Here is a 12,072-nt window from a genome sequence, read left to right as displayed (position 1 = left end):
GCCAATGTGCCTTATCAAACAGGGAAGTGAATGGACAAAATTCTGCATCTACTTAGAAAATGATGAACTAAAGTATCATCATGCTGGCACATGCCAAAACAAAGTCCTACAGTTTAAAGTGAAAGAAAACAGTACTCCAACACCTTGATTCTTGAGAGGGTGTGAAAGCAATATCCAGTCAATTTCTTCTCACATATCATCTCATGTCTAAAGTTCACCTACACAAACCTTTATCATGATACAGATTATGTACATGAACCTTTTCCTTTGGAGGGTGATCTCAACATTTGTTTCCTTGGAGTACTGAAACAGGTAGTAAGATAGTACTAAGATTATTCACAAACATTTTGCAGCCCCTGCACTCGAGTAAGAACTGAAACTAAGATACAATCATAGATTCATGTCAATACAGTAATACTTGCTGAAGAATATTGTTACTGCAGGAACCAAAACCTATTTCGGCCGTGTGGCTTTAAAGCGGGGCGAAAGCCTATTTCGAGGAACCAAAACCTGATAGAAAAACTGCAATTCAGTGAATGTGCTCACTACTTACATAACCAATTAGACAAAATAAAATTCTGATCCATTACAATAATACATTTCTAAGACCAAATAAAATAGTACCACTATTAGTAAGCCATGATTTTTCCTTCAAGCTTTCATGGTGCACCATCTCTATCCTGTCTCGCACATTCATGGCTTCTTTTCCTTCAACATTTTTGCTTGACCGCTTGCGACTACCATGACATCATACTTGGTTGCACATCTTGAACAAGCGTGTGACCTTGTCCTTGGCTTCTTTATTCTTCACTTTCTGGTCTTCTCCCTTCATCTCCTTTCCTCTGCTTATTCTTTTACTCCGGTGGGTGTATGTTAACTTCAGTAGGAACTTTGCAAGCCATATTAAGTGTTTAAAACAAGAAGCACACATCTACAATACACATACATACTAATTTCGATGTTGTTTTATCCTAAAAATAATGTTGAAGCAATTCGACCTGCTTATGCCTACCAGGCTATCACAGTATCATTATGGTCACTTCCTTTAGAAGGAAATCAAGTCAGCTACTCAGCTTCACGTGCAAACATCACTGTAAAGTACACGGCAACCTGCGTGTGCAGATCTGTCTGAAGCCAACTGCAGTCGATCGGATCCCATGTCCGAGTCAAAGTGCAGGGCATAGGCCGTAGGAGAGTTCTCCATCTCTAAATACGGATCACCTTCATGGCAATCGGAAACCTGCAACTAAAATCGGCCATGGCAGATTCCGCATCTGGTGTGTGCAGCGGTCGAACTGGTAGGGTGCCTATGATTTTGATATACCAGTTGTGAATACTATGGATGCAGGGATACACCGACCAGTCAGATTCATAAGATAAGACGCCATAAAAGAATGTTGCAATTAGAGCAATATTAAGGACATCACATAATAAGAAATGTTGGAGAGTAAAATAAATGATGTGCTAATACTGTAATTAGAGGAAAGTATTTGTAAACCAGGAGCATTATTTGCACTTCGTATAGAATACAAACAAACCTAAGTCTGAGAGTTGCCTCCATTGGTTAATAAATTAAAATGTAGGCAGTTTTTGATAGGGATTTATCATTACAAAAAATAAGCCTAGCTCTGTACCAATTTAACAAATGAAAAAAGATTTGGTGTGTTCTGAAACAACCTTGACAACGATACTCAGCAGGGGGAGTGTACTTTATTTGTTCAAATCCAACATGACAGTACTGTATATTGCACAATTTGGCATAATCAAGCCACTTCCACATTCTGCATTTAAATAGGATATCCATAAATATATTATGTAGGTCCTGAAATCCAACAGAGTGAAAAATGAATGTGTTCTACTCGTCAAGAAGCAACAAAAAAATGGGAGAGCAGACAGATTTGTCTACAAGAAAACTAACATCAGACTGGAGTTGTTTTAGAAATCTCTGGTTGCAGGAAGCAAAAAGGCAAAGAGAAAACTTTTTGAAGAAAGGATATGGAGAGGTATAACCCGCACACTGAAAACACCAATTGTATATACATGTTCTTTATGAGATGGTTGGTCAGCACAACCAGTCTCAAAACCTAAGCCCCAGAATTTTGCACAAAACCCTATAAACATTTGTATTTCATTAAATGTCTTTGGCACTGCAGCAAGGGTGCAATGAGTTTGAGTAAGAGTTTACCGTGCGGTCCTCTCTATTTCAGGCAGCAAAAAATAAATAGCTCAGATCGGCTGGCAAGCTCAATCAGATAGCTGCCATTCCCTAACCGAAGAAGTGGCTGCAGTCATATTCACCCAATAATCGACCTTTGTGCTATATTAAAGCAAGCAAAGGCTAATGCAGTTTGGCTTTTCCTGTAGTATAAAAATAATTCATTAAGGTTCCTAAACTGTACGGCATAGAATTTTCAGTAGAAATATACCTATAAAGTGACACAGTAAATTTCCATCTTGTACATATCAATAAAAATGCTAGAACTTCAGGCTATATATAGATATACCACCTCATGTTCATATGAGACACGAAAGAACTCAAGCGTGCATATGCCAATTTTATACCCCCATAAAAATCATGCATCATTTGAGTCATATATTCTCTTCAAATATATCTTAATTTAGAGTCAATTAATTTTAAACCAAATAATTAGTGAAATAACTTGTTTCAGTGAAAAAATCATACGTATAAACAAAACAGCAGAAGCTCTACCAAATAGGCTTGAGGTACAACATAGCTTTAGATACTCAAAATACAAATAACTGCCAATTACATATGGGTATAAGCACTAAGTACCTTCGAAAAGAACCACAGCTTTGCATCGTGCAGTAATTTGAGGAAGCAGTACCAGCTGTCTACTAAACTATCCATTAGACACATAATGTTAGGTGCAGCTAGTGTAATCTGCCAAAGTAACTAAGAGAAATAGAAACCAGATGTGCAAGAACGGAAACCAATTATATCTCGAGAACTTCATATTAGTGTAACATGGCAATGCAAGTAAACTCAGTACCTAAAGCCGAAAGGGCTCAACCTTTAGTTGATCTATCCATATTAGATTTGTACTAATAGCGGCAAGATACTGAGCGGAAAAGTTGGTACCCAATAGGTCTTTCATAAAAAATATTGAGTATAATAAGCAAGAGCTAACTATCTGGGCAAATCTTTTTCTAAGCTTCCACTCACGCTGAATACGCTTCGCCCAGTCTTTTGATGGCTGTGGACAGGACAAACTTAGTACTGCTATAAGATGGCAAAGAATAAACAGGGCAGGACGAAACAATTACCTTCTTCACTATGTGAACCAGCCTTAACTCCGGTTTCGGATAATAATGATCACTATGACCATTAATAGTATCAAATGGCTTAAATGTGTTGTATTTTTCATCGACTTTATCATCCAAGATTTGACATCTCAGCGGCGGTCTTCAGAGTCTTCGGCCTACAATGGGAAATGGTAAGGCTGACATACAGCTTAAACATCAATATAATGAAATGTTTCAATTTTTATTTGGCACAAAAACACAAATACTGTAAACTCATAACCAATTATTGATTTGTAGGACATGAAAAGAGCATGGATATCCTTAATCCAAGTGCAACAACTTCTTCAGTACATAACTAAGATAGTAAGCTAGTCGATAATGCCTAAAAAGGAGGAGGTTGGCCGGTGCTACGCGAGGGATGAGGGTGGCGACGGGGAGGAGCGTGGGGGAGAATAAAATGCAGTCAATGAATGTATGACTGGGCATTACTTATAACAACATACGAGAAAAAAATTAGTTTCGATGACAGAACAAATTACTAAAGTGCAGTCAATGAATGAATGACTATACCTTAGTGTGAAAGATGATAAAACATAATATCTGGTATCTCCACACAAATGGTAAACCAAAATCAACTAAGTAACAGTCCATTTCACGTAAGTGAGAAATAAAAGGAGCATTCTCACCTGGTGCTTCGACCAGCGATTTAGTCGATGCGCCACCGCCAGCATTTTCGCAAGGTAGCGTCTGCACGTGCTCCTACTTTTCCCAGAGGCCGCTAATTAACACCATGGTAGCTTACTGAATTTGGTGTCTTTACCTAGCCATTAGGAAACTGTAAAGCAAGTTCAGATCCAGTGAAGACCGATCTTACAACACTTAATACAAACGCTGGGTGAAACCGGGCCTGCATTCAGACATGAAGAGATAGGTGACACAAATCCAAGGCCATGTCAGTAAGCTCTGGGGAGGGTAAATTTTCAGAAAAGAACAATTGACACGCATAACCTAAATAGGTTCGAGAAACTGCAACACACCAATATTCATATCTTCCATCATATGAGCTAGTATTTTAAAAAATACCAGTAAATGACTAAAAAAATATCATTGCCTTAAATAGTTGAGAAAACAACTCACTTTTTGTTTTCCTATATGCTCAACCAAAATTTAAGAGTATGGAAAAAAAATATGAGAATAAGCTGTAGATTCCTCGTAGGCAAAGATATAAGGAATCTGTACAAACATAAATGATTCCTGCAAATTAAATAGAGAGAGAGCCATGAGGAAGGGATGAGTTTGGGTACTAATTACATGCTTTCCAGTTTCCATTCGAGCTCAGCTATGGGTGAGTGTGTTGTTCGCTTCATTGTTCATCCTTTGGCACGGGTCTGGCCAATCTTGAACCTTGCTGCAAAACCTACCAGCATCAATAAAAATAGAGGGAAATGCTACAAAAGTCTACCAACGTGTGTGAGAGACTGAGAGAGGAATTATATAGGTCAAGCAATTTTTCTCGAGGTCCAGCGCCGATGCATCGAGGCGTAACCAACACAGATAGATGAAGAGGATAACAAATGGTGCCCTCATTGGATGTGGCAGTCCAGTCCCCTGCCGCTGTAGACCTTCATGGGAGCCTGATGAGAGGAGAAGGTCGCTAAATTCACCAAAGGAAAGCACACCTCAGTAGCATTCTCATGGTATTCATGTTCAATACTGATAAAAAATAGGGGACTATAAAAGAGGAAAACAAATAATATCAAGATTTTTTCATTGAAAAGGCTTGCTGGAAATATCACAAGCATATTCAAATGTTTAAATTAAGTAACCGCGACAAAGAAACTTACAACAGTAGTTTAGAATTTCTTTGAGATGTGTTGGAGAGGTGCAAGCTCATGGAACTAAAGATAGATGTATTCCTTCACAGGGTTAATAGACTCATATGACACCCATTTTTTAGGGCATTTAACCAGTTTTTAAGAATTACTACCATGAGTAAGAGTGTCGTAGAGATGCAAAAGAATTCATATTCAACAAAAGAGGATATAACTTAGATAACTATTCAAAATGCCGAAACATTCAAATATGCAATCCTGACTTAGCTCAGTGTAGATTTTCAGTAAAGAATAGTATGAGTAAACCGATACACTGCAAGAGTTAACAATACAAAATTGTCAAGGGCAGGGACTGTGAGATTACTTGCTATATTTCACAATCATGTATTATTCTGCAAGGTGTCTTGGACTTGCTGGGATTTGACTACCTTTTCCCGATAATGGCAACGGGGTCACGAACAAGAGTGTTCACAATATTGCTCCGATTATCATTACCAGGAAATAAATAAGAATGGTTGCCAACTTGCCATCCCATAAGATCTTCACAATAGAGGCCTCGATGATTGCCTACACCACTGGGAAATATGATATAATTAGGTACACATAATGTAAAACTTGATTGACACATACTTTTTGGCAGGTCTGTAACAGGACAAGCAACACGACTATAATAGCATATCAAAAGAAACCGTAATTCAGCCAGAGGAGGGGATCGAGTTTACCTTGTTGAGACCTTCGTTGAGTATACTCTGCTCAATGTCACCCCATTCTACCAAATGTAGTGGCAGGTCAAGAGTCTCTAAATCAGCGTTCCGACAGAAGATTAAATGGATTAGTGATACTTGATAACCTGAGGTTTGTTGGCTGTAAACCAAATATATTGTAAAAGACCAAATTACATTAGAGATATGGAGTACAAAATAATGAAGCCATACCTACTGCATTATCTCGGTGTTCTTCCGCCAACCCTCCCACCTACTCCGTTTGAACCTATTTCTTGAAGAACCCAATCATTTAAAAGTCCTCCTATCAGTTGACCTGCAGCCCTGCACCAAAGTTAGCATAAAAATCATTGGTTTCTTAAGCATCTAAATTCCAGGATTGCGTATTTCTTTTATAACAACATAGAGGCACTACTTAAACTGTAGCACTGATTATGATATCAGTAGTATAACATTAGATGCAGAAGGCATATAGATTCAGAGGGTAATTCGTAATGTGTGAAATATCACAAGAACAAGGAAGGCGACCTTTATTATGTCATCCTCAAGTCTCAAGTCTGCTCTTCCAAATCTATATCACATACATACAACAGCCCTTTTACACATCCACTATCATATTAAAATTCAATGCCAAACAATTTGCTAAATTAGTATATCCAGACCAGACCTAGTTATAAGCTAATACAAGCTTAGTAAACCCAACATCCAAATCCATAGTCAAGTGCTCCCATTGAGGCAAACATCACTGAAATCGCAACATTTTCTAGGCAATAACAAGCCAATCAAACAAAACTGCAGGATTAAGGGCATGGAGAGTGAACTGAGAGAGAGACCTGAGATCAACTATAGGATCTGCCTCCTAAATGCGAGGACGAGGCAGTGCGAGATCAAAGGGGAGAGACTCCTCCTATTGATCACCATCGATGGTCTCATCAGCGACGGTGAAACGCCATGGAGGGTTCCAGGATAAAGGGGATCTATGTGAGGGGAGAGGAGAAAGAGAGGAACCTGATGCTGATGGTGTGACCAGCCCACCTCCGGCGGCTGGAGCACGTGCTCCTCCTCATGGCAGTCCCTGCTCCCTCCCTGGCTCACCCTCTTCCTCTTGGTGGTGGCCATGGTTCTCTTTTCCTCAACAGCCATGAAGAAGACATGGAGGAGAAGGGGGCGAAGAGGAGCTGGAGGGGATTGAGAGAGAGATGGAAGAGGGGATTGAGGGAGAGGTGGGAGCGGGGATTGAGGAGAAATGAGGGCAGCGGATTGGGGGCGAACTGGGGGCGAACGCGAGCGTGAGGGGGCTGGAGAGGATGGCGGCTAGGGTTTTCTACTGGGACTCTTTTTATATGGTGCGATGAAAAAAAATAACAGCCAAAGATTTACCATCCGGTAAGATCCAACGGACACGAGACTCAGATCGCTGTGAAGCCCCCTATGGGGGGCATCGTTTATACCTTTAGATGCACTTGGCGAGCAACCAGCGCAGGCGCGCTTGGCGTGGAGAGTGGTACACGCTGCTATTAGCACGACTGTGATTGAAAATTCGTCGAACCCAATTGCTCAAATCCAGATTAAAATCGGCAGCGCGGATGGCTCACCTGCAAGTCGGGGAGTCTTGGATCCAGGCCGAGCAACCGACGCCTCGAGCATCTGCGGGGATGGGGCCTAGCAGATGCGGGTGAGCAGGCAACAAAGGGGATCGCTGAGGCTGCAAGGCCGGTTGAGTAGCTCAGGAAGGCAGTGACGCCGCCGCGGCCCAACTTCTGCTGGCTGTCACGCTATCAACGCCATCATTCAAGGCCGCCCAGGCCGCTGCAGGTCCACTGCGTCCACTGCATCTCAGGGTGCAAGCGGGAACGGGCCATCCGCGGCGCCGCAGTTTTTAGCCCACCTAACGATCTCTGCGGGAGCCCACGGTTAGTCAGGAAAAAAGAACGGCACATGCAGGCTGGCCCGCGGTTGCCGCGTGACGCCGCGTAGCGCACCGAGTCAGCAAACTCGATGAGGCCCTCCTGTGGCTGCGCGCCAGATCAGCGAACTCCCTGCCGTGGTACAACTTCCGCTCATCACCGTCCTGATGAGGCTACGACAGCGACGTGACCAATCAACGCGGCGCGTGTGGCGCCGCAAAATTACTTAGACTAAGCGCGGCGGCTCGCGGTAAACCGCAAAAACGTTGCGGCTTGTGCGGCGCAAACGCGGTCTTCCGCGGTGCGTCCCGCCTGCACCTTGAACTGCATCTGCTCCGCTCGTCGTTGCCCTAATCGTCGCGGCCAATTGTTGGCGCTCCTTGCGCTGCCGCCGCCCACTGGTAACTGCTTCTCCACACTGACTGAGATCGAGGGGCAGCGACGGCTGCGAGTGAGATTGTTTTTTTTGGCAGCCAGTGAGATTGTTGGGGAGCGGCCGGCGTGTAGATCGCTGAGCTCACATCGCTCGCTGGAGGGAGCAGGCGTTGACGAGGTCTGAGTCCACGGTCGCCGGACGGCCGAAGGCTGGCGGGTAAGATTGGGACGCACGGATCCGGGTTTTCTTTTCGGACGAGCTTCGGGTTTTTTTTCCGACCATTCACGATCTTTTTTTACGTACGACGGTTTTATTACGTATGGACACCTCCGATCGCAAACTAAGACTAGTCATAGTGGAAAGTAACATAGAGTAGTAACATGCATATGTTACTAACTCTATGTTACTACCTTCATAGTGGTTAGTAACATCAAAGTAGTATCATATATGTCTTCATTAATTAGCTTATAGACTCATTGTATCTTGAGAAGTGTGATGTTACAGTAACTAGTTATGTTACTCCATCCTCCTCTCTCCTCATTAACTCACTGCCACATAAGAAAATTTGCTGAGTTGAACACTTAGTTACTAGTGAAGTTACTCCCACTATGAGTAGTCTAATAGTAAAGATATGGTGCTTACCACCTTGTCATCCTTGTCGCCATTTTTCAAACAAGAGTTAGACAATGGATTGGGAGCACTGGAAAAATAGTTGTGAAAAGGTTTTCAAGAAAATAAGTTTTTCGAAAACCATGGAATGGGGTAGCCCTGCCCAAGTGTGAGTTTATGAAAGGAATAAAGGTTTTGGAAAGAAATTTGTTGGAGGCAAGTGGAGGAAAGAAAATGTTTTCAAAAACTTTAGCGCCTAAGTACTCACCTGGACTAAAAGATAGTGCAACCACATTACCCCAAAGTGGGCACGGGGCGTAGCGTAGTAGTTTGTCTCGCCTTAGTTTGAGTCCTGCAAGTGTAGTGGCAGTCCGACCATGGACGCTTCAACCGGGGTTCATCCCATGAGAAGGGACACAACCCATTTGCATGTTTAGGTACGCGGAGTACAACTTATGAGCTCCCATTGAAAGATGCCTAAGTGGTTGGATGGCATTTCGGAGGGTTGGGTCTGTCGGGGACTTTGCAACTCATGGGTAAACGACATCCCGGACTCTGGTGTTGGGAAGTACAACTCATTCGGCATGTCTTAGGCTAAGGGGAGCAAGCGAAAAACTACGACCGGTTATCCAAGCCTCGCGTTGTGACGCATGGCAAACCAGGGGTGATCTCGGCGGATTTACCGGATGTTGTGGGGAAAGTTTACAACCTCTACAGAGTGAAAACTATTCGAATAGCCGTGTCCGCGGTTATGGAAGGTTGGCATGGATGTTGCTTAGCCTGAAGAGTTTGGTTTATAAAAGTGTTTTCTCACAAAAAAATGTTCGGGAAAATGATGCCAGCGGGACTGGTGGAAATGTACCTGAGAGGTATGGTAGAAAGTTGGAAAAGTTGTTTTGGCCATATGAGATGGCCGGAAAGAAAAATGGGTCACCCTTACCTATTAGTCTTTAAAAGAAACTTGTTTTCAAAATGTTTTTCAACAAAGATATAGAGATGTCATACTCTCGAGAGAAACTATCTCTCACTCCTTGTAACCCTAGAATAGTGCATTTTCCTTACTACTGCCAAATTGCATATCCATTACTGCTCTCTAACGTGGTTTGCAAGTACAATTCATAATGTACTCATGGCTTTGTCCCTGGCTATTTACTTGGCCAGACTTGGTGGAACCAGAAAAATGAAGGAGTCGACGACGTCTATGCGATCTAGGAATGTCCTCCCAGTCAGTTGCATGTAGGGTTATGGCATGACTTGTGCCATGCAAATGTTTTCGTCTGAAGTATTTCCGATGTGTGGTTGTTGATCACTTGCCACTGAGGCTCTTATGTAAGTACTTGGTCATGTGACCATTGTAATCTTTTTATTCGGTACTGTAATGGATGATGTATTTGATACCAGTTCGGTTATGCCTTCACGACACACTGATCATGGGATCGTGAATGTGTATGCATAACGGGTGTTTCAGACAGCTAGTCTGAGGCCCCAGTTTTGTTCGCATTGCTTTATTCATATAACGGTATGACAATGTGGTATCCTCCTCTGAATGCTTCATTTGAATCAACTTGGCACATGCTCAAGCATGCATACGACTAAAAAAATCATTTAAGGCTTGATGATTTATCTTGCCTCGGAGTTCTTGTATTACTTTTATGCTTCCTTTAATTTTGTCCGTCACAATCATGATTATGATAGCTACTGCTTTCTTGATTATCGCTTCCCAGTCTATTGATAGCCTTCACTTCTACTGACAATGATCTCTACTCGTGCATACAAACCACCAAAAACCAAAGTTCCAATTGTGTCCACCATACATACCTTGTGTGCTATTTCACCGCCACATCAAAGTGAATTTCTTGTGTGCTACCTTTAAACCTTCAAAATAACCACCTATTTTTTGTTTTGTTTTAGGTCATGAGGAAGTATTGAGTGCTTTATTGTCCTTTCATGACTTCATACCGCGACTAGCATGCATAATGTCCTGGTCCATAATATTGCAAAAAGAGCAAGGCAACTGGGTGCCCATCCCAAATAAAATATAAAATGAACAAAGAAACAAACAGTGCTCCGCACATTATATACTGGAGAGATCCTAAATAACGGTGTGCATTGGGGAAATACATGGGAGCCGCTCTTGAGGTCACTATATGAAAGGATGATAAATCACTCAATGCCAGTCGTTAACATAGACATGCATACCTCTCAAAAAAATAGTTTCAACACTCCTATTGCATTCAAAATGAAAAGCTCTACCACATGAGTAATCTTGCTTCCCTCTGCGTAGGGCCAATCTTTTACTTTTTATGTTGAGTCACCATCTATCGTTGCCTATTCGACGGTACTCCAGAGGAGGGATCCTCATGGAAGGAAGAAGAAGTAGGGATCGTTGGGCGGAGAGTCCTCGGGACGGTGGTACGCGATTTACCCAGCTTCGGAACACCTACTTGATGACAGGGCCTACTGCTGCTTGTCTGGAATTATCTGGGCACTTTCACGTTGTTACAATAAGTTGTGGTTGTGCCTCTACGGCCCCTAGGATCCGGCTTATAAACACGTCCGGATCTATGGTTTACACGGAGAGTCCTAGCCGGAATACAAGATGCCTAACTACGGAATATTACATTGCTGTGCACGTCAAGGATCCACCTTTTCTTATGTGTCGTATGGGATCTGGATACTTCTTGGGCCGTCATGGATCCGACTCCCTGCAAGGTCGGTTTAGATCCGGCTCCTGTTCCTGGGCTGGACTTCATCCATCTTCTATCTACAGCAACTGGGCCGCCCGATGGGCCATATGCCACCATCACCATCTGTGGGCCACCCGGGCTTGCCCGATCTAGACCATGTCGTTGATATACACATAAAGTATACCCACAACATTAGCCCCCGAAGTTCTTCAAGATTCATCATTCCTTCGCCTAAGTTTATCCGGATCCGAAGAGAATCTCGAAGAGCTTCCAAATCTCCATCGTTTCCGACTACATTAAACCGGAAATCTTTCGTTCTTCTGTAACGGTAACTTAGCAGATTTCTCACCCACGTCGCGCACCACTTTCTCCATTCAGTTAGGTCACCACTGCATCCATATCACCGCTTTTGACCTAAGACACGTGGCGATCATCCAATGGTGTGACCGTTCGTTCCCACCATAGGATCCGACCCATGAATCTCAGCGCGAGGTCTATAAATACGCCCGCGCACACGATCACTTCCATTCTTTCACCGCCCTCACCACTTCGTCTTCCTCCTCGCGCCAGCGCCTCCTGGTAAATCTCACTTCCGGCGAGCTGCTCCCCGGAAAATTTCAAGTGCAGCCGCTCCAAGGCCTCCCTCGACCCGAGCTGCTCATGGTTGATCGGGAA

General features: G+C 43.0%; 1 long non-coding RNA gene across 12 annotated transcripts; it reads right to left on the bottom strand.

The window, feature by feature from the left end:
- Positions 1-397: 397 nt before the first annotated feature.
- LOC127323401 (uncharacterized) lies at positions 398-7,143 on the bottom strand. Of its 12 annotated transcripts, none has more exons than XR_007865675.1 (6): positions 6,827-7,143; positions 6,032-6,725; positions 5,819-5,895; positions 3,951-5,671; positions 2,795-3,440; positions 398-2,358 (listed from the first exon to the last, which is right to left on the bottom strand). It is a non-coding gene; the product is annotated as an uncharacterized lncRNA (long non-coding RNA). The 12 variants fall into 12 exon arrangements; XR_007865677.1 differs by having other exon boundaries at positions 398-1,781; positions 2,186-2,358; positions 6,032-7,142; XR_007865682.1 differs by having other exon boundaries at positions 2,795-3,215; positions 3,286-3,440; positions 6,032-7,142.
- Positions 7,144-12,072: the final 4,929 nt, after the last annotated feature.

Source organism: Lolium perenne, unplaced genomic scaffold (assembly GCF_019359855.2).
Source record: "Lolium perenne isolate Kyuss_39 unplaced genomic scaffold, Kyuss_2.0 unplaced13, whole genome shotgun sequence".
Classification (NCBI taxonomy): Eukaryota; Viridiplantae; Streptophyta; class Magnoliopsida; order Poales; family Poaceae; genus Lolium; species Lolium perenne.
The sequence above is the reverse complement of the archived record's forward strand: the minus strand, read 5'-3'. Positions and strand labels throughout refer to the sequence as shown.